Here is a 22,659-nt window from a genome sequence, read left to right on the forward strand (position 1 = left end):
GGCTGCTTTACTACTCCATCCAGGACAAGCACCAACCATCTGCAGACACTTCCTCACCCTGACGAAGTGTGTTTGTGCCCAAAGGCTTGCTAAGAAGAATTTTTCCAACTATTTGAGTTGGTCTAATAAAAGATATCGGATTTACTCAAAGAACCTAGATTCACATTTCACCACTTCTCTTTGGCCCCATGCAAAGCCTTCAATAGGAGGGCTTGACAGTGTTTCTGCCCCATAGCCTGGCGCTTAGGATGCTTTGCACAGGGGACAGAGCTCTGGATACAATTTCCCCTTGGCCAGGGGGGTCCTGAACCTGGGTTTCCTGTGTCCTCCATGAATTCTTTAACAAATGAAAAAACGGGGGCCAGCCTTAGGGCTAGTCTCTGCGCGAATCTCCGAAGGAATGGGACTGAGCATGTCCTGCCTGCCCAAGCCTGCCCATGTGCTCCCGAGGTGGTAAGCTTGCCAACCCTCCCAGACTGGCTGGGAGTCTGCCAGAATCGGTATCCATCTCCCAGTGTCTACTGAAAGCAATCTGGGAGATTGATATTGTGACTGGGCTGAGCCATACATTATGTCATGTTGGGGAAAAAAAAATCTCTTAGCCTAGCTTCAGTCAGAGTTGGCAAATCTGAGAGCTGGGAATTTGCTTGTTAGGCTGCTCAGGGCTCATCCTCAGTGCTCGTTCTTAGGCCCATGGCCTTTATTATTCAGAGGGGCCCAAAACTGACATAATTGTGCTGGGCACCCAAAAACTGAGATTTGGGGGGTGCTGATCTTCAAGAAAGGGAGGAAAGTGGATCTGGCTAACTACAGGCCCATCAGCCTGACTTCTATCCTGGGAAAGATCTTAGAAAAGTTTATTAAAGAGGCCATCCGTAATGGACTGGCTGACGCCAACATCCTAAGGAAAAGCCAGCACGGGTTTCTTGCGGACAGGTCTTGCTTGACCAATCTCATTTCCTTCTATGACCAGGCGACCTATCACCTGGACAAGGGAGAAGAGATTGATGTTGTATATCTTGACTTCAAAAAAGCTTTTGATCTGGTATCCCATGGTCACCTCTTAGCGAAACTGGCCAACTGTGGCCTTGGGTCCACCATGATCTGCTGGCTGGGAAATTGGCTCTGTGGTTGGACCCAGAGAAAGCTGGGAAGTTGATTGATGGAAGCTTACTCATCATGGTGTCCTGTAATCAGTGGGGTCCCCCAAGGCTGTGTCCTTGGACCCATATTGTTCAACATCTTCATTAATGATGTGGACATTGGAGTCAGGAGTGGACTGGTCAAGTTTGCCGATGACACCAAACTCTGGGGCAAAGCATACATGCCTGAAGATGGGCACATGATCCAGGATGACCTGGACAAGCTCAGCAAATGGTTGGACGAGACCCTGATGGTGTTTAACACCGAAAAATGCAAGGTTCTCCACCTTGGGAGGCAAAACCTGCGGCATCCTTATAGGCTCGGCAGTGCTACGCTGGCTAGCACTATGGAAGAAAGAGACTTGGGGTCATCATTGACCACAAGATGAACATGAGCCTGCAATGCGATGCTACGGCTAGTAAAGCGACCAAAATGCTGGCGTGCATCCATAGATGCTTCTCGAGCAAATCCCAGGACGTCATTCTCCCCTCGTACTCGGCCTTGGGGAGGCCGCAGCTGGAGTACTGCGTCCAGTTTTGGGCTCCACAATTCAAAGAGGATGTGGAGAAGCTTGAGAGAGTCCAGAGGAGAGCCACGCGCATGATCAGAGGTCAGGAAAACAGACCTTACAACGACAGGCTGAGCACCATGGGACTCTTTAGCCTGGAAAAGCGCAGGCTCAGGGGTGATCTGATGGCCACCTATAAGTTTATCAGGGGTGACCACTGGGATCTGGGGGAACGTCTGTTCACCAGAGCGCCCCAAGGGATGACGAGGTCGAACGGTCACAAACTCCTGCAAGACCGTTTCAGGCTGGACATAAGGAAGAATTTCTTTACTGTCCGAGCCCTCGAGGTCTGGAACAGCCTGCCAACGGAGGTGGTTCAAGCACCTACATTGAACACCTTCAAGAGTAAATTGGATGCTTATCTTGCTGGGATCCTATGACCCCAGCTGACTTCGTGCCCTTTGGGAAGGGGCTGGACTCGATGATCTCCCGAGGTCCCTTCCAGCCCTGATGTCTATGAAATCTATGAAAACTGACATAATTGTGCTGGGCCCCCAAAAACTGAGATTGTGGAAATCATGGGCCATTTTCAATACTGGAGACCTTATTTTTTGTGCCCTAGGTCCCTTCATGGACCCCCAGACTGTGAGGGTTTTGTCTTCTTCTAGCAGGGGCTTTACCTGGGGTTTCTTGTGTGTATATTAACAACCTTTTATAGAAGCAGGACATTGGCCACCACGGTCCCTCTACTTTAGCCATGGCAGCTTTGGGTGTGATGTCTCATGCTGTGTCAGGGCCTTCCTGACTATGAGAGCTTGATCGCCAAAGAAGCAATTGCCTTGAGGTTTTGTTTACCATGTTTGGACACAGCCGTGATTAATATTTCCTAACAGGAAAATGTCGTGCACGCAGGCCTTCCTATTCAGGGCTTGGGGCGAAGGTTGCTGACTTCGGGTTGCATGCTGGCTCCTCACTTCCTCTTGCTCTCGGACTACACCCCAGACCTCTGGCTGCATCCCCATCTGACCTGCACCTCACTAGGTGCTGACAATGCTATGTGCAGCGGGTGGATTCATTCATGTCAGCATGCCGGTGGCTCGACGTGGCCTCTAGGTCCATGCTACAGCACTGGGCCCGTTCCAGTGTCACGCAGCGTATGTGGGAAGCCTCAGGGCTCAGGAAAGAGTAAGTTTGCAGCACCAGGTCTAAGCACAAGTCTGGCTATCTGGAGGCAATATGTTCATGAGATTGAAATTGGAAGGTTTAATTTATCATTGCAGTCAGGTTCAGCAGGCAGTGGATGGGGGTAAGGAGGGAAGAAAGGGCTTTCTGGTTTTCGGGGAAATGAGACCAGCCCCAATGTCTGAAAAACTTGCAAGGTCTAGTCTAGCAATCAGGGATGGAACTGGTGGCATTTTTTGGACAAACAGTAGGACTTGGAGGGGACCAAAGCAATTTGTGCATCTGAGCCAAATTTGGAGAATAATTTCAGCCTCCTCCAAAAGGGAAAAAAAATTCTAACATCGTCGGTCTTTTTATTTTTGGTACTTCTAAAATGAAAAATGTCACCAGAGAAACAAAAACTTGGCTTGTTTCCACATTTTCAGACTAAAACTTTTATGTCAAGAGTGACAGAGATGTTCCATGTGGACCCCAAATGATTTATTTCTGTTCTGACCCGAACCCATTTTTACATTTGAATGATTTGCTCAGATCTACTCAGGAGTACATAGCCCACAGCATGGCACCAGCCAAATGATCTTTATGTCTGGCACACGTTTACCACGCTCTCTATTGCCTGGGCTGCTGGCTGAATTGGCATGGAGATAGCTACACTAGGTCTATACCATTTGGGTGGCTTTCCCTCGTGAGCAGTTACAGCGATTGCAAGTGGCCTGGCATAAAGGGGCAACTACAGATCGTGCCTGGAGGGGACTAGAAACTAAGTTTGTGTGTATACGAGCTTCCTGCCAAGTCTGCTCCTGCTGCTAAAAAAGCAGCCCTCATTCACTGCCTTCTGTTCTGCTGAAGCGATCAACTCTCCTGGACTTACCCTGAGGACTCAAATTGGTAATGGACTGGTGCCAGGCAGCACACTGCCCAGAGCCACTGCTTGTGACAGACCACCACACGGGCCACAGAACTGGTCAGATCCCCACCACCATCAGCGCTGCCTCAGTGGTCATGAAATCCACTACCAGCCAGCAGGTTCATGGGTGCTGTCAGTATGTTCAGCAAAGGGGAAGATCCTGATGCTGAATCTTTACATTGGATCCCATCAAAAAAACCCCTCCTCTGGCCCTGCTGTGTCTCCTTGAGAGGATGGAGCTCCATGCTGCCTGGCCTAGCATGAATGCAGCTATGAACAGGAGGCAGCCACAGGCTAGCGCTCAGTGGAGCTAATTAGCCTGCCTATATCACCAGGCTGTGGCGGCCGCAGTATCCAGGACTGGAAAGTGGGGGCACTGCTTCTGGTTGTGGAAAGCTGTGGAAATGTCCAGGGCTGTGTCCCGGATTTTGCTCCCTAACAGTTACCTTACTCTCCTCTGGCACCCAAGTTGCAAATCTATCCTGCTTTCTTCTTGTCTTCAGACTAGCATGGCTCACTACATCTCTGCCCAAGCCCTACAACAAGATCACATATATGGCTTAGAGACATCCTGAGTGTGCAACCCAGCTTTGCTCTCAGGCTCTCTGCCTCTCATGGTTAGGGCTCTTCAAAGCCTGCTTTGCCACTGCTGCTTTGCCAGGTTTGGGTGTGCGTGGAGTGGGCAAGGCGTGTTTCTCAGGGCTCATCAGGGAAATAGGGGGACATAGCCTAAGATGCCTGGAAGAGGGTAGGAGTGTGAGTAACACAAGTCCGGAAGCAGATTGCCCTGCGTGGTCTATCATGCATGCTCCTGCAGACGCCACTGTAATCAGTGCAAGGCAACCCATTTTCTCCTTATAAAAACGATTGAATTACTTAGCAAATGTACACATTAGGAAGATTCAGTTCTGTTATGCAATGTTTTCCTGTGCACATTGGTACTGCAGATCTAAAGCATTTCCAAGCTAATGAGCGCCTTGTATCTTATCGCTGCTGTGCTACTGGATGGGGACGAACTGATTGAGAAGGAAGATACTAGGGAGAAAAAAAGAGCCCCTTGATCAGTCACATGCCTGGCAAAGCTACCAGCTGGCACCGCTGCTCAAACCCGTCGCCTTTTGCATTCAATTGAAATGAGCACACTTAGCCTTTGCCGTGCATTGCATAACCTGGATGAATTGTGCTGCTGATGCCCAAGAGCTTTCTGTACTCGTGCCAGAGTCTGTTCCCCACCCATCACAGCTGAAACAAAAGTAAAACATGAGCCTCAGGTTCCCTCTCCCCTTGCAAAGCCTGCATTCATTTAGATCCTTAATAAATGAGCTCTGCATAGACTGCATTTTGGGACTGTCACACTGGTTTGTTCAACCAAGATTGGGAAGAAATATGTGCAAATACGTTTGCATCATGCCGCTGACAATAGGGGCCCCGATTTTCTCCTCCCTCAGTTGACACCAGTTTAACTCCATCTGCTTCAGTGGAGTTACTCCTGACTTGCAATGGTGAAAGATGATCAGATCTATAGCACATATATTGCAGGGGCAGTGTGGCATTAATTTTGCAAGCCATATAATTATTTCCCTTTACTAAAGCACAGGGAAACCTGTCACCTTCCTTTCTACACTTCGTTGGCCAGCTAGTCTTTAAAGTACGTAGTATAGCGAAGCAAATACATGGCTCTCCTCCATGTCAGTAGGCCCAGGAAGACTGCGGCCCATTTGCTGCGGCGCACAAGTTCTGCCCTTCACAGACACACAAAGACGTTCAACTTGGGCAAGGAAATGTTAATTTAAAATGGAGACCTGAAAGGCAACCTGTGAAAGTATCACTGTTAACCGCCTGCAGGTATAGGGATAGCAGAAAGGAAGAAAAACAGAAAGGGAACAGTACGACCAAATATTTTCCAGTCGAATGAATACAAGTGAATTGCCAGTGATCTTAACTGACCTGAGCAATAGTTAACTGCTGTCCACAGAAATCCTAGCGCCAGAAATTAAATACATCCCTGCAGGATTGATTCCCTTCTGGATACTTTAGTGCATTGTCTGTCTCAGCATCCCAATGTCTCAAGTGATAGCACTTGTACATTTTGTCTTTCTGGGATATCACTCTCTCACAATCATTATATCTGTGGCTTTCAAAAAGGACTACAGTACCTTAGAAGTTGCTCTTTACGTGATACCACTCAGCCTGTCTACATCAAGGCCTTCCAGAAAGGTAGCACAGCGCTGTCAGCGCCAGAAAGCCAAGGAATAGGGGGCTGAACTCCAACCTTTGCCGCAGGTAGCGACAGCAACCCGCCTATAAACCAGCTCCAAGAGCCCTGCAATGTCACGCTCCTGGATTCCTCACAGGCCCTGCAGACTATGCAGTTTCTTCATTAACAGGGTCATTGAAATATGGTAATTTTTCAGCATTAAAACCTGTCTCCTGCTCCAGGTTTGTAATTGGTGTTACTGGCAGCAAGCCAGGCGCTGTGAGCAGTTCTGTCTTGAAAGGACAAAACCCCCATTACTTTCTGCTCTCTAGCTCTCACAAGGTGTGCTGCCGTCTATCAATGGAGTCGCCATGAGGTAAGAGAAATTACAAGCCTCCTCAGACTTATTTGTCTGAAAGCATTTCTTGTAAAAATAATGTGAGTCTCCGGAACGGTGCTACATGAGAATTGCAGAAGAGAAATTTCACAAATTGAAATGCAACAAAAGGCTCTTTATCGTATGCTGTGAGAAAGGGGGAGAGAGACCAGAGAACTGTTCCTGTTTCAGTCCATGGAGCTAGTTTTCCAGAAAGCCCAAAAGCAAATCCCGTTATCTTTTCCCCTTTGCTGCAAAACTGGTGCAGATGCGATGCCCGCAGGAGGGCAAGATTGAGAGGTACTAGCGTGGGACGTGGACCAAGCGGGCTCAAGTCCTTGCTCTCTGGACTACGTCATCTTAGGCAACTGCCTTTGTCAGCTCGCTGGCGGGTTATATGGAAATGATACGTCCTGCCTCCCTTATTTTGATTTAGGTTGGGGACTGGGTCTACACACAGACCTACCTGCATCAGTTTAGTTAACCTCTAGCAACCCCCCAAACCGCCTTACTACTGACTCTCTACAATTTGGTTGAAACCTGTTCCCAGTCAGCATAACCCAACCTGCAATAGAAGCATTTGCACCGGTTTAACTGAGCCATAAGAACATAAGAATATAAGAAATGCCGTACTGGGTTAGACCAATGGTCCATCCAGCCCAGTACCCTGTCTCAGTCTTTCAAAGGAGACCATATGTACAGGGTATATCTAGAGTTGTCCATCCCCTGGCATACCTGCCCTGGCATTGCCCATCACTGATTTAAGGATGCCAGAGGACACATCCCCGACTCTTCTACTAGGTCTCAATGGACCTGCCTCCACAAATTTATCTGTTCTCTTTTAAACCCGGTTATACCGTCTACCTCTACAACTTTCTGGGGCAAGGAGGTCCATAAGTTAAGTATGGTGCCATGTAGATAAGTACTTTCTCTTATTTATTTTTAAAACTGTGTCCTGTTAGATTCAGTGGGTGTCCCCTAGTCTTTGTCTTCTGGGTGCCCAGTGAATAACGATTATCCATTCACTTTATCAGCACCCTTATGATTTTATAGTCGTTTAAAATAAAAAGTAAGTTGCAACTTTCTCCTGCTGAGAGGGCCTCGTTCGGGCTGTGCTGGCAATCGCTGAAGAGAGGTCATGACACTTTGCCAGGATCAAGGTAGCAATGTTATTTTTTTTCCACCTGATCATGTTAAGGCATAGCCAAATGCACCGCAAAAGCCCTGGATTTGTGCTGCTTACAGCACCAGCATCTTATCATGTGCACTGCTGCACAGTGATGTGAATGCACCGCTTAATTTGGGGCTTCTCAGAGTTAATGTGGCTAAGCGCCAGCAAATAAAACTCATTTAAACATGAAGAGTACTAAAACTACAGCACATCTCTGCCTGCAGATGGGGTTTAACTGTGCACTGCGTTATCTTGACACTCTTCTTCTGGTGCTCACATGAAGCCCAGTGTCATTTGGTTTCAGCCTCAAATGCTGATGGCGCAGAGGATTTGCTTTAATCAGCTTTCAAAAAGGATAAGGGATAGGCTAGAATATGGAAGAAGGGCTAGGAAGTCAATTATTATTTATAAACAGTAATGCTTAACTGTCCACATGACAGCTTGCTGTCCTGGAGCACTTACAATCAACACGGGAAATTCTAGGATAAATTCACATTTGCTATAAAAAGGTGCAATTCCTGTTTTAGATACTGAAATGACTCCTATTATCTTAGTATCTGAGTACTCCCGGTATTTAACTCATGCTGGTAGTTGGGTAGGGCAGTGTCATGATCCCCATTTTATCAGGGCATAAAAAGTTCAAGTGGTCGGTTTTTGGTCACATGAAGCCTGAAGGCAGCAAGGAATGGAAACCAGGGGTCTATAGTTCAATGCTAATGATGCCTCTGCTGCACCACACCCCCTTCCTACTCTGCACTGACCCCGGGGAGTTGTGACTTGTGATACCAGGACTGAATTTTAACCACTACAGCTTTTGTTTGTCTTGGAAAGAAGGAGGACCAAGAATTTCCAGGAAGGTTGCTAATTTTGCTTTGGAATATTTGGAGTATTTGCATGGCTCCAGAGGAGATCTCGCAATGGGAAGGGCAGGTGAGGAAAATAATTGCACTTTTTCACTTGTCTTGGACAGTCTGGCTCACAAGTGCTTGCGCGCGCAGCACTTTTCTGTAATAAACAGCAAAACTGCAGGCTCAGCCATGTCTTGAGATGCACCTCGAAGCCTGCCTCTAGAGAGGGGAATGTATACAGAGAAACTACCGCTTCAATAATCGGTGTCAACTGATCTTCCGTTAACTTTGCTGTCCATTAAAATGTGTCGTTAAGTCTCCCAGTCTTTACTGTTACATGATGGCAGATCAAAAAAAGGAGGCGTCTCAGCCAACAGCTGCGGATGCAGAACAATGCACCGGTTCCCATTAGACTGCATGAACCAAGGAGCCAGCTCTCTGGGCCAACGCTGCAAGAGCAGCTAATGGCTGTCACGACTGGGCCTGAGTTCAGAGCTCTACCTGCAAAGGCTGATACCCACAGGACTTACACTACATCTGGAAATCAAAGAGCTGTACAAAAGCAGGCAAGGATTAACCCCATTTACAGAAATAGAGGTGAGTAGGAACATCAATGACTCGCCCATGGCTGCACAGTGAGTCAGTGGCAGGGGAAGTTAGCTCTCTGAACCCCATTCACGGCCAAGGTGATCGGGGTTATTTGGGGATTAAGGACCTGGTTTAGGTTCAGGAGACCTGAGTGGTCCCAGAGCTCTGCCTGACTGTGCATGAGCCAGTGCTGCTCAGATGGGGGTCGTACAGCCATCCTCCTTTTATCTCGGGTGTCTGAGCAGTCGCTGTCTGCCATGGAGGGTGCCTGGTTTGTGTAGTGCAGTGCCAGCAGCTCTTCAGGTGCTACTGCAATGCAAATACTAGCAGGCGAGCCTTCGGGGCTCTGAATTGGCAACACTCACTGTACGAATCTGGGGCCAGGAAGCAGGAAGTGATGTTGCTAGGTGTCAATATAGCTTTTCCATTTGTCATGGATGCAGCCGGGTATCTTCCTTGTTTCTTCACTGATGCAAGAGCACAAAGGCGTTTACAGGAAACGGGGCTGGGCCTGGGCTTTTGGGGCATGTGACATGCTATGCAAAGGCACTGCCAAAACTCCAGCTTTTTTACGTCACTGGTGGAAATCTCCTGAAATGCAGTGTTGCCCGTAAGTTGTGCTACGTGCATTAGCCCAGTGAGTGGATTGCAATTTAAATATAGAATATGTGGGGTCCTGTGGGACCTGCCATCCAGGGATCTGAAAGCATCCATATGTTGCTCTTTTCATGAGAGGAACTTCTAAAAAACCTTGTTAGGATCAGGCCCCATCGTGTTAGTCACGGGACACACCAAGTGAGCAAGTCTCAATCGCCCACACAAGCACAGAGGTGTAAGGGGAATGAGGGAGGTGAAATGATTTGGACTTCAGTGCAAGGCTGTGCATTGAACCCCTGTCTTCAAATCCCAAATCCCAGTTCACTTTCCTTCCTTGCATTCACAAATTGAGCATCACAAAATCCTCGCAAGACTTGTTTTAGTTGGTGGGTAAGGATTCATCTCTATGCTGCTTTCCAACTTGCTTTACAGACAGGCAGCAGATCATTATGTGCAGGCACTTGTCAAGTGGCTTTGCTCAGCCGCACAGAAGAGATGCTGCCGGGGCATCCCCCATCCTGCCTCTCGTCCACGTCCTTCTCCAAACAAAGGGAGACTGGAGTTAGTCCAAAAAATGGAAGCACAGGTGCTGTACACAGCTTCCCCCCGGTCAGGCACGTAGAAAGAGGCACATCCAAATGCATCCCTCGGAACCGCAAGTCTAATTTAATTCCAGCTTTCGTTCAATCCTTCAGCCAATGAATTAATCTCCCTGCCTCTGTTTCACCAGCTGTGAAATGGGGATAATACTACTTACCTCAAAGGAGTTGTGAGGATTTGTTTGTAAAGCACTTTAAGAAGATGGGTAATGCTATACAGAAGCGCTAAGATGCTGCTGTTCCATATGTTGCTTAAATGGTTTGAATACTGCCAAAGCTTTTCCCTCGCATACAGATACTCCTACTTACTATGATTTATGTTGTGCGGGATCAGAATGACTAAGACGCCAGCCCCAGATTGGTCAGACCAAATGAGGCAAATAATAGACGCAAAACTGCTGAGGCCTTATAAAGGCAAAGTTGTCGGAAGTGAAGGTCTGTGGGAACTGTAACCACAGCCGAATCCACTCCCAAATCTACGAGAAGAGAAAGCAGCTCAGGTCCCAGCCTCCCGGCTGTGTGTACACACTGCAAACTGCAAACTCTCTGCCTTTAGCATGGAGACAAAAAAAAGTGTGAGAGGCACCGGGGAGGGAGACAGTAAAAGAAAAAATGGAAACTTTGAATTAGACATTATTAGTCAGCCTATGGGGCCCTGTCAGCATTCAAGGTTGATATTATGTATGTGTGGTGGCTGACATCTGTGAGCATGAAAGACCGGTGTAAGGAAATGATTGACCACAAGGCAAACACTTAATATTCCCCACTCAACAACAGGGAAACACTGACTCGGGACCAAACACCTCCTGCGGCCCAGCCAGGCCCCGCTAAACAGTGCTGTTCCCAACTCCAGGCATCCCAGACTTATATGACAGGCCCTCCACCTGAAAACCACAGGACTGATTTGAAAATCTTACGATTTTTTTAAAACAATATAGTTAAGGACTTTTAAAAACGTGTTTCTTGGGTTTTGAGCCTTTGGGGTTTATATTCCCAAGGATTTCGCCTCATTCCAAGAGCAACAAAAATGGACGTTTCTGCTTTTAGTGAAAAGCGCGCATTCTCATGTAGTAATCACCTGGGTCCAGGACCTGGAGCTTCAAGAAAAAGACTAAATCTACAATAATCAGAACAAAACCTGGGTTCAGTGGTTTTGCCCCCCAGATACGTAACTAGGACATTTTGTGCCCTGAACTGCAGTGGTGGCCAGGCCGGTGCTGGCAGCGGGGCAGGCACGGATGGTGCCAGTGCCAGCTGGAACAGCAGTGGCAGCAGCTGCCATCACCCCCTCACCCACGTCTAGTTACACTACTGATACCCCCTAAGTCGTCAAACGTTTAATCTCCTTTACTACAAACTTTGAAAGAGCAAAGGGAGGGGAAGGTTTTTGACTTTTTGTTTTCAAATGGATCTGAAATTAAAAAAAAAAGTAGTAGTACAAAAAAACAAAAAACGGGGCAATGACCTGAGAATAAATATTTCGTTACAGCTGACATGACGGTTTTAAGTTGTTGTCATTTTATTTTCCGTTTCAAATCAAGGGGTTATTTTTTGGTCCAACAATCAAACAGCCATCCGGTCTTCCCCCAGCTGAGATTATGCCGTGGTAGCGCTGTAGCTATAACTCATATAAGTGGGGAAACAACCAGCACCAGAAAGACAGGTTCTATAAAATCAAGCATTATCGTGCCTAACGGGGTTATTACAACCATATTAAAAGGGGTTGGGTTTTTTGGGGTTTTTTTTTAAATTTGAAATCCATGTTACACTGCTCTTGCCCCTTTGCTGTTGCCTAAACCTTGGAAAAGCTGTGTGAATGAGTCATTGGCACTTACTCTCTACGACACCCTTTTACTGTAAGCCCGAGCGTGTTTGCTTCCTAGTATCAGCAGAACGGCAAACTCGCACACACCAGCCACATTCCTGGGCTGTCTGCTACCTGATTCACTTCGGCGTTACACCGTGAATCCACAATCTTGTGCGCTGAGAATCCAGTGAACAAATCTGCCTTACATCCAGCACGCCCCTGCTTCACTGTTTCTGAAGAAGGTTTTCATATCCATAGGAGAAGCGTTAAGAAAGGAATCACAGGGCTGCTGAGTACTTGCCATACACAGAAGCAGTATTAGATACCGCCGTTTCAATCCAAATGCATCAAATTGTGTACTGCTTTGACCTTCAAAAGTACACTGAGTTCATGACAAGCAATATGCCTGTCTGTCAAGTGAATACTAGCAGGCTTGAAGTGTTATTGCAGCTGTGAGGGTCTAGGGAATATGCAAGAAGCCAGGTTTGTTTGGCAATATCTTTTATTAGACCAATTATGCAGTTGGGAGAGATGTTAGATAAGCTTTTGGACACCAAGGGCCTTTCCACAGGGCGCTGCTTGTCAAATGACTCTCAGGGGTACGGAAGGGGTAAGGTTTTTCCCTACATCTCAAGCACACCATTTAACTGGGATTTAAGTTTGATTTCTTTTGCTCCTTCCATCATTTAGGGGAAGGTGTCACAGCTTCCAAAGTCACACTTCCGTAGAGAGAAACAACAGCGCAGATAGTGTTAAGGGGGCCAGGAGCAAGTCCTGTAGCTGCCTGGAGGGGGATGCCAGTGAGACATTAAAAATGCGTGCGTATGCAATTATGCATCCATGTGTTGGGAACAGCTGTCCCTTCTGGTTCCCACTAGTGCCCGTACTGCCGCTCTACACCGTCCATTCCTCCCCACCTCCACTCCAAGCCATGTTCCTCCAAGGGAGCTGCGCTGGTGCCTGCCTTAGTCCCTACACATTTCACCCCTGCCCTGAAAACCCCTGTGGTGCAGCAATTGTTCTCTGAAAGTCTCTTCCCCAGAGGCTCAAAAGTGCTTTCAAGCCAGGCGGAGGGGTTGCTAGGCAGTCCAAGGAGGCAGGTCTTATCTCTCCAGGCGTGTTCTCTCTCTCTGCATACTACCCTGAGGCTGCTAAGTTGCCCTTTCCTGGGAGAGGTTTGCCTGGGAGTGAAAGGTGGAATACTGCTCCTAATTTAAGTCATGGGGAGGATTACACCCGTCATTCCACATCTGCCTCGCTGCAGTAGTTATTTCGGTTGGTCAAGTCACCAGGAGTGATGCAAAGGAGTGGACCTTTTTCTTTTTTAATGACGTTTACATATAATGCTAAGGCTGAGGCTAGATATTAGCACCATAGGGTAAAAACACTTACAAGAAAAATATAGTGCCTCCTCAGCATGTGCTAAGCTTAAGACAATGTTGGCAAGGAATCTGAATGTGTGAAAGCCTGGATGCTCACAGCAGAAAGACCTTAACTCAGCCCCAGAGAGCTGCCAGCTTCCTCCCCAGTGCCAAGGGGGACAGCCCTGGGCTGCACCCCAAAGACCTGTTCTCTATGACTTGGTTCTGCCTCGGGGCTGCTGGGTGACCTTGGACAAACCCTTCCCATCTCCCTGACTCAGTTTCTTCACCCGTGAAGCAAAGATAACGTTTCCCCATTTTGTGTCAAGTGCTTTGGACGAGGGACAGAAGTTACACATAAACCAGTTTAAGAGATCAGAAATTGGTTTAAACCTGTAACAGAACAGAAGTTCAGTACACATAAACCAGCTTCAAAATGGCTAAAACTGGTTTAAGGTGAACCTGGTTGAATGTAGCATTAGACTTAACTCATTTGGGATAAAACTGGTTTATGAAACTTCTGTCCCCGACCCTTTCCTGGGTCAAGTTAAATCAGAGTCCCCCAGCATCCCAGCATGCTTTCCAGCCCTGGACTGGGCTGTGCTGTCTGCTCCATCAGAGAAGGGTTGTGGCGGGGAGGCAAGGGCTGCCACCTGCCAGGCAAAACTTGGCTGGGGCTTGGGGCCAGGGTGGGGCATTAAACTTCCCTTCCCCCGAGTACAGAGCTGCCCTGCCCTGTTAAAAATGTACTGCTGGCTGCAACTGTGGATTGCAAATCTCAAAGGCACCTGAAGAAGAAGTGCTGACCAACTCTGCAGAGTCCTGCTGCTGTGATTTTGTACTGCAAATCACAGAGACCTCAGGGCAGCAGAAACTACACAGCCCATGCTGGCTACATGCCACAGAGCTGTGCTCAAATGCCCCTGGTTTCAGGCCTGACCATGTATGTGGTATGTGGCTGCATTTCCTGAATCAAAAGTGAACGTCTGTCCAGTTTCTCAGTTTAATCTCTGCAGTTTAGACCAGGGGTTGGCAGTATTTTTGGGCCGAGTTAGATAAACATCCAACTTGTAAGCTGCTGGCATGCCAAGAGCGGATGGCGGAGGAGCCATGAGAGGCCCAATCCTTGTTGTGGCAGCGCAGCCCTAGTCCCTTCTCTGCTGTCTGCCCCGATGCACATGGGCCAAGTAAAATGTCTTTGCATGCGACGCTCTTGCACCCGTGCTGGGAGTTGCATACACCTCGCTTGGATTAGTCTGCAAAGAATGAATCAATTCAGCCTCCGGCTTTTTGACTGTCTGTACTTAACTTTGATGTCAAGTGATAAGCAGACCTATAAGCAAACAGCTCTTTCTCAAACAGGATGGGTATGGCTCCATGAAGAACTGCTTAGGCCTCTGCTGGCTCAACACGTGGGTGTGTGAACTTTCCAATACTGATTTAAAGATGCCTTATAGTGAGTTAGTCTGTATTAAGTTTCACCCAATTTTTAAAGCAATGGAAGGGCTTTCACTTGTTTACATTGGGCACATCTACACGTCTACACGTGCCTATTAATGTGACACAATAAACTCTAGCACTTATTGCACTAGAGTTTATTGCTCCCAGGTGCCACATTGATATGTGTACCTAGGACCGTAGCACATTGAGCTGGGGCAGCGCAGCCCCAGGTGGCAGGGAGCGCGGGGGGTGCAATTTGCTAGGGGATGCTTGGACCTGGCTCAATAGGCTGCGGAGGGGCTGGCTGGGACACAAGGAGGCTGGCTACCAGGCAGCGCCCTCACTGAAGCGCCCTTGTGCCCCAGTTAGCTGTGTCAGTGTCTACACTTCAGTAAAAAACTCCGCAGCAGGGTAGTTTATTAGTTTATTCCAGCCTAATAGCCCTGCATGTGTAGATGCCAAGAGGTTTACTGCAGACCTAATTAGTCTCCTCCTCAGTAAACTCCTCCTGTAGACTTGCCCACTGGCTTGTGAAGCAGCTTGAACAAAAGCAGTGTAACTTGTGCACAGATAACCCGCAGTAGGATGATACTCGGTCATACTTTAATGTGTAGGGAATGGAAAGAACCTCCTCAGTCAGTGAGTCAAGTCCCCGCAGACCACATTAACCTTTCCTTTTTCATGATTAGGATCTAGGCTGTTTGGCTGTGGAGACCAGTGAGCCCCAGGGTAACAACTGGGATTATAATAGAAACAGCTGCAACCTTAACTAAGCAGAGGCTATCACCAGTCCCTTAATTAGCTTCTAATAAAAGCGAGGCCTAGTGATTTCATTCTTCATACAGACTGGCCCATGCCTGCCAGAAAAGCAGCAGAACAGACATCAGATGTGTCACCTGTCATCCTTAATGTTACAACTAATAAGATCCAACTGCATGTTCCCTTTAATACCATAAAACGTAACATTGGAAATAACTCTATGGTAAATATTTTATATTTTCAGCCTTGCCGCACCTTCATATTTCTTGAGAGTGGTGTGAAATAAACACCTCTCTATTATAACCTAACTATGTCCACTTCATCATTCTAGATTATTAGGTCATAATCTTCTTTTAGTAAAATCATAACTGCTCTTGCGGCTAACGGATTCAGATATCACAGACAGGAGGATTATGACCTCTTAGTCTGAACAAAGAGAATGAGATGGACTGTCAGGGCAAGAGCTCTTGTTAAGAAGAAAATCAATGTTAAGCTATTTAAAGAGACACAAAAATCCAGCCACCACAAACACAGCCTTTAGTGATCAAACCTCATAATGCTTCAAATTAAATGTAATCATGATAAACTGTTTACCTTTTGCTTTTAACCAACAGAAGAGAAAGCCCAGTCCGCTCTCACTACTGTCATGGTAGAAGCAGCATGCTTAGCTTGGGAGTAATACATTTATTACAGTGCTAACAAGTATGCTGTTTTCCTATATACTTAGAATAGACAAATAACTGGTGTCAGGTAAATTGGGGATTGTAATGGAAACTATAGCATAGGTACATACCAACCCGGTGAGATAATTCAGGGTACTAAATGGTATATGCTTACTAGTGTTCATAAAACGGGGGCATTTTCGACAACAAGGATTGAGAGAGCCACTGTCCGGACTAATGAAATGAAGTAAAGAATAATCTCGAGCAGAACGGTATAGGGGCAGAAGAACTGGATTGCAACTGAGGGAAGCTCGCTTTAAATCTTGGCTCGACCAGAGTTTTACTCTGTGTCTCTGCCCAAGTCACTAACTCTTAGTTCCTCTTCTCCAGACCGGGGCTAATACTTCCCTGTACCTTTCTCTTCCCTATTTCTACGTAAACTCTTCCGAGCATGGGTTACTTCTTGTTACGTGCATGTGCAGCACTTGGCACGGTGGATCCTCAAGCGTGGTTAGGGTCGCTAGGTGCTAGTGTAATACCACATTGGAGAGAGAGCCCCAGATGGTTTGTTTTGCCCATGGCTGTAAGGAAATCCCGTTGATGTCTACATCTGAACACGTGTGAAGAAATTTGAACATCAGCGACACTGAACATCTCACACACGCTCAGAAATCACATGGACTGTAACAAGCCACCTCTGCAATCCCTCCACTTAGCCTTCTAGTTTACAATAAAAAAGACTATTTCCTTTGTGATACAGTCCATTAAACTGGGTTTCTCACATCTGTAGAATTCACCACATCTTTTATGAGATTTGACTGTCAGCAGGATGTTATGAATCCCAGATGTTAAAATATGGATCTGTCCATACGTCATGTGTAGCATTCTGGAAAAAAAAAATACCCCGCTTCCTTAAAACAAAATCGTGCCTTTTGATTCAATTAGTTCACTGACATTCCCCGTGTTGACGTGAAGTATGTTTTGATTAGGACGGTTTTAGGATCCATGTGCAATGGCTCAGAGCTCATCATGAAACATCCCTCCAAAGAGCTGAGCTGGGCCCTACCATCCAGAACAGAAAGTAAGCCCTGTGCAGGATCAGGCCCTCCGAGCATCCTGCAGAGCAGCTGATGGGAGCTCCACCTGTGAAAGTTGGAAATGGAGGTGTGAGCTATCTATTGCTGTCCTTTAGAAACCGGTCTGGTCAATAAAAAAACAGCTTCTCCCAGCTGGTGACCATTACACCAAACATAGGCTCAGACACATGGCAGCTGCTCCTCTGCCAGGAGATGGAAATGGTTTTCAGAAACAGACTTTGAAATGCTGAACACTCATTCTTCCCTGCCTCCTGTCCCCACAGCTTTTCCCTCCTTTTCCAAGTCACTAAATAACATAAGCGAGGAGTTCAAGATATTCCCTTTGTACGGTCAACGCTGCTCCCTGAACAAAGACTTTAGGCAGAGGGATGGTGGACAGGTACATCCAGATTGCTGTAATTTTGCATTACAATAATATCTACTGGAGACCAGGGCCCCTGGAGCGAGGGTCTATGCACATCCATGGTAGCAGGCAGCCTGGGGTTCAGATAGCTTACACCCTACCTGGATAAGATGGGCAAAGTGTGAACGAAAGGAAATACGATTCATCTTGTTTTGAGGACCAGAAAATAAGGGTCAGATTCAAAAAAGGATTTCAAAGCCTAGAGCATGACTTAGGTGGACTTCAGGCACCGAGTCTAAGGCTAAGATAAAAATCTACTATTTTACTCTGGAAGCACCTGAGCTGACGGGGCACCTTCCTAGCCCGTAGGTTTTCTCGGCTCTTGAGTTCAGTTTCTGCCTGTGGGCAGACCTACCCTGGCCTGAGCCCACCTCAGTTTCCTGGGACCGCAAAACCAAGCAGAGAGGCACCCAAGCCCCGAGAGGCTTAGCTGAGTACGTGCGTGGGCAAGTTCAGGCCCTCACAAAATGCAATTGTAGCTAGAGACCTGCTTAATTTGTGACTTGCAGAAACCACAAAATTGGGCAATGTCTACAAATCAAACAATCAGAAAACCCTCCAGCAGTTCGCACAGCCGCTGCAGCCTGGCCTTGCAGCCTGCTGGTTGGCAGGGTAGGAGCTGCTGGTGGAAAGGGGGTGGTGCCCCCCACTCCACCATTCGCAGCTGATTGGCTGAGAGGGCTTCCTGGAGCATGATCCTGCCCCTCTCTGCCAATCAGTGGTGAGGGGTGGGGCCACCAAGGTGCCTTAGCTAATCATCCACAAGGGGCTAACTTGCAGACTTGAAAAAGCTGCAAAATCGATTCTGCACGTCATGAGCAGTCCATGAAAATCCCTTTTGCTTGCCACGACTTAGGTAGATCCCTAGTCATAGCTCCTCACTTTGTAAGATGCAGCCACAGGAGGAGGAACAGGCAATGTGGTCACCTCTTATGTAAAAGCCCTGTGGGTACAGCGCTTGGACAGGAAGTGGAAGGTCTGAGTTAAAGCCTGTTCCGAGCCTCAAAGCCACATCCCCCGTCCCAAGACAGTGCCCTGAGTCCCAGGCTGTTGGCCACTCAGTGCACCGAGGGAGCAGACACCAGCCACAGGAGTGTTTCCAGGAGCGTGCCCTAACCATCCGTCCGCACAGTCCAGCCACTCCTCATTGCCTGCTCTCTTCCTGACCCCAGACTTACACAGGAAGGCGGGCGAATGCAGATCCAGGAATTGAATGAAGGCATCTAGCTTCCCAGCCCGTGGACTTAACTCCAAGGCTATTCCTTCCTCCTATCTGCTTTGGGGTTGTTTATTGAAATACTCTCTAGGTGGAGCTTCCTCCTCCATGTAAGAGCATGGGACTGGTGGACTTAGACATGGAGGCACCACCAACATTCCTGCAGATCCGCTCCAATAGCATTTTAAAAGCCCCCTATTCACCGTACCAAGCTGCCAGGCTTGCAAGAGGGGTGTGTGTCCCAGAAAGTATTTCCAGAGTGAATGGGCTTAGACTTCCACTAGTAGCTCTCTGTGTGCTTGAAAGGCCCAGAGGAAATAAGTTTGCTTAGCTGGGGATCGTGAGGTTGTGATATCAGATGGGCCCCGAGCACAGCTGGCTTTTGGGGGTGATGGAGCCCTGGATCCCATTTTGACACCTCAGGCTGGCCTTTGGACCGGATGATATGACAAAAGCCATGAAACTCAAAGGTAAAGGCTGACATAGCCACTTGAAAAAGCACACAAAACCTAGGGCTGGAAGGAGATAGTCGTAGCTTGGAATTTCTTCACTGGCGATAAGCCAAAGGCTGAATCCTCTGCTGGTGCAACACAGGATTGCTTCTGTGTATTTAAAGAGGGGAGAAAAAAACCTTTGTGGCCATTTATGGGACATTTACCAACCTGTGAAATATTCGTTGGCAAATTGACTAGGGCACAGGGAGATTTAAGACTCTCATCCTCCTAATATGTTCCTACCCCTCGGTGGAATTACAAAGAGCTCTGATCTGAATATAAAATGCGCACGAGGAAGTTCGCCAGCAGCTTGATGTTACTGTAACAAAGCTTGTTAAATGCCTTGCGATATCTTGTATTTACCAAGCCACATACCTATCTATTACAAGGTCTTTCAGATAGAGCTATAGGCAGACTTCAGGTCATGAGATCCTGACCTTGGTGTGTTTTTACTCCCTTCCTCTCATGAATTAACTCCTGAACTATTGACTCTCTTGTTGAATGGGTAGCAGAGTTCAGCCACATTTTGCATGCAAGCGTTCACATCCTGGATCTCAGGGATGGCAAACCCCAAGGACAAGTAAATACTTCAACCTCAGCCATAAAATTGACATGTTGCAAAATGAACAAAATGACTTTAGTAACTTCCAAGGGAGATAACATCAGGTCTGTAATGAGCTGGAACCGCGTGGGCCTGGCCCTTCCCCCAGCTCGCTGCGGTGGGAGTACAGGGGCAACAGCACCCTGATTCCAGCTGTGCTTCTTCCACTGCCTTCAGATGGGGTCACCTTCAAATGTCATTCTCTTCTCCTTGGCCTCCGAGGGAATCGGTAAGCAAGACTGCCAACCCTAAGCATTTAAAAGGCACAAGGCTGCTGCTCCACCCCCATCCCCCTACAAAAAGCATATCACTGGGTCAAAAATCCAATTTTTTTAAAACAACAGCTAAGAAAGCCTGTTCTTTCTTCTTTGCCTACTGTATTTGAGCCTGTAAGTTTTCACTTAGGTCAGTGCTCTAGGCTTTCCTTCACAATTCAACAGTGAAAAATTTAAAAACACCAAAGCCAAACCTAAACATATTCACAAGTTCCCAGGAAGCAGGGCTTTCAGAAAAAGTACCGAGGAGCAGAAGACTCACCAGAGACAATAACACTGTGCAGGTTTCTGCGGGCCATGCTCTACAGCAGGGTTTTCAACAAGGGTGTCACAATGCCCTGGGGTGCCACGAGATCTTTTTAAGGATGCTGTAGGGTGCCATGCAATATTAGGACCACTAGACGTGCAAACACTTACAGAGGAATCCATAGTGCCAAAAGCATTTTGACCTGCTGTGGTCTTTCCGAGTGCTCTGCAGCAGAAGAATTGGCCTGTTATTTTTCTATAGGAAAAACGAATGAAAGCCAAGAGAAGGCCTTTTCCAAGGGGCGACTTTAGCCTAAGGAGGTGAAAAATCACTGCCTTAGAAACATAACAGGGCCAGATCCACAGTTGATGTGAACCAGCATGCATCTACTAAAATCAGGACAGCCATGAAAATGAACATCGGTTGAAGATTAAGCTCGATCTTGTCTTAAAAGAAAAACTGAAGGCCTTAAGAAAACATGCCATTCAAGGCAGTGAGAGCTGCTCTTCCCCTGAAAAGTCCCACCGAGCTGGGGTCTAAAGGGGCCAGAGCCTGAAAGCAGAAAGGAAAGGCTGCCAGTTCCTTTCGAAGCAGCGGTCAAGTGGAAAGCGTAGTGTACGTCCTGGTGCAGAATTTCTCTTTAATGCATGCGAGTTCCTGGCTGAGGAATGAGCCAGCCTCACACACCCCTCAGGCACCATATCTGCTGCCCCTGAGAAATGCCAAGGAGTGTTTCTCTGGCAGGAAAGGTTATAGGCGCTGAGCTTTTCAGCTGGGTTGCTGATAGCTCATTCCTACCTGAGAAGTGTAGGTAGGAGGTTCCGCTTTATAGCATATTGGTTATTCGCCTGTTTTGGCTATTGATGTACTTCCCTTCAGAGCAAAGCTTACATTTTCTATTCAGCTACATTTTGCCCAGTTATTTGCTTATCAGCTTTTAGCTTACTTTGGTTTATAGCATAAACTGAATCTAGAAAACAAAAGCCAAGGCCTGGTTAATAGAGTAACACAAAGATAGAATAGGGATTTGGGGGGGGTGGGGCAGGAAGAGATTCCTTCTCGTAAAAGACAATTGCCCATAATGTGCCAAATTGTAAAACATTTTTGCATTGTGGCAAATGATTACATGGGACTTTTTGTTGTTTCATATAAATAAGCGCATTTTACTCTTTGGAGATATGCTTCATATGCTTCCTGTCTATAGCCGCTGCATCGGCCAGCGCAGAGCTCACCGGCATGTCAAGGAGAAAGAAAACTGCTGGGTAACATGTGGGCTTCTCTTTTTATTGCCACACGCAAATGGACAAGTAGAAGGTCTCAATGGGACATGCCGTGTGATTGACCAGGAGCCACCATCATTTTCAACCTATTTGCCAGAGAGTTTTTAAGAGCTAATGAAGAATCATGGAGTGCCAATGCCATATTATGATTGGGATTAACACTACCTCTTTCTCCTGTTTCCCTCCCCACCAGTTCTGCTTATTGGCACAATCTGCTTACTTAAACAGGAATTTTTTCAGCACGTATATAAACATACAAAGTAGGCCCAGTGCATTCGCAAACGTTCCCGCGTGGCTATAGGGAGATAACAGTTCAAGCCACAAGGTATGATGGCCTTCGTTCTTGTCAGTGAACATATACATATAAATATATATATACTTATACACATGCAGCCTCTGTTAAGGTGAACTGGCAGAACTGACCACTCTACTCTGGGTGGTGCAAGGTGAGGATAAGGCAGGAGGACTGGCCTCATGGTTTAAGGCAGTGATTTAGCACCTAGGAGATGTGAGCTCCATTCTTGGCTCTGCCCAGACTTCCTTTGTGACCTGGGGCAAGATACATGTTTGCTCAGCTTCACCGTTTATGCAGGAGGGATAATAATGCTTCCCTGTGTCACAGAGGCCATGCAGGGAAAATTCCCTGATCTCTATGAGGTGTGCAGACACCATGGGGAGGGGGATCTGAGATCTCCCTAGGAGCCATGTGGAACATGAAGTGTTAAACCAGGCACCTGCTTTCACATGGTTCCTGCTGCCTGCATGTCACCTTTCCCTAAAGCCTCAGGGTGTGGACACAGGGAGGTAAGAAGGCCTTTTAAAAGGGGGGACCTAAGGGGTAGCAGCTGTGAATGAGCTGAGAAAGATTAAACACTTCCAGGTTTCAAACCTGGCTGTGGCA

Source organism: Crocodylus siamensis, chromosome 5 (genome assembly GCF_052110815.1).
Source record: "Crocodylus siamensis isolate JL-2025a chromosome 5, ASM5211081v1, whole genome shotgun sequence".
NCBI classification, from domain to species: domain Eukaryota; kingdom Metazoa; phylum Chordata; order Crocodylia; family Crocodylidae; genus Crocodylus; species Crocodylus siamensis.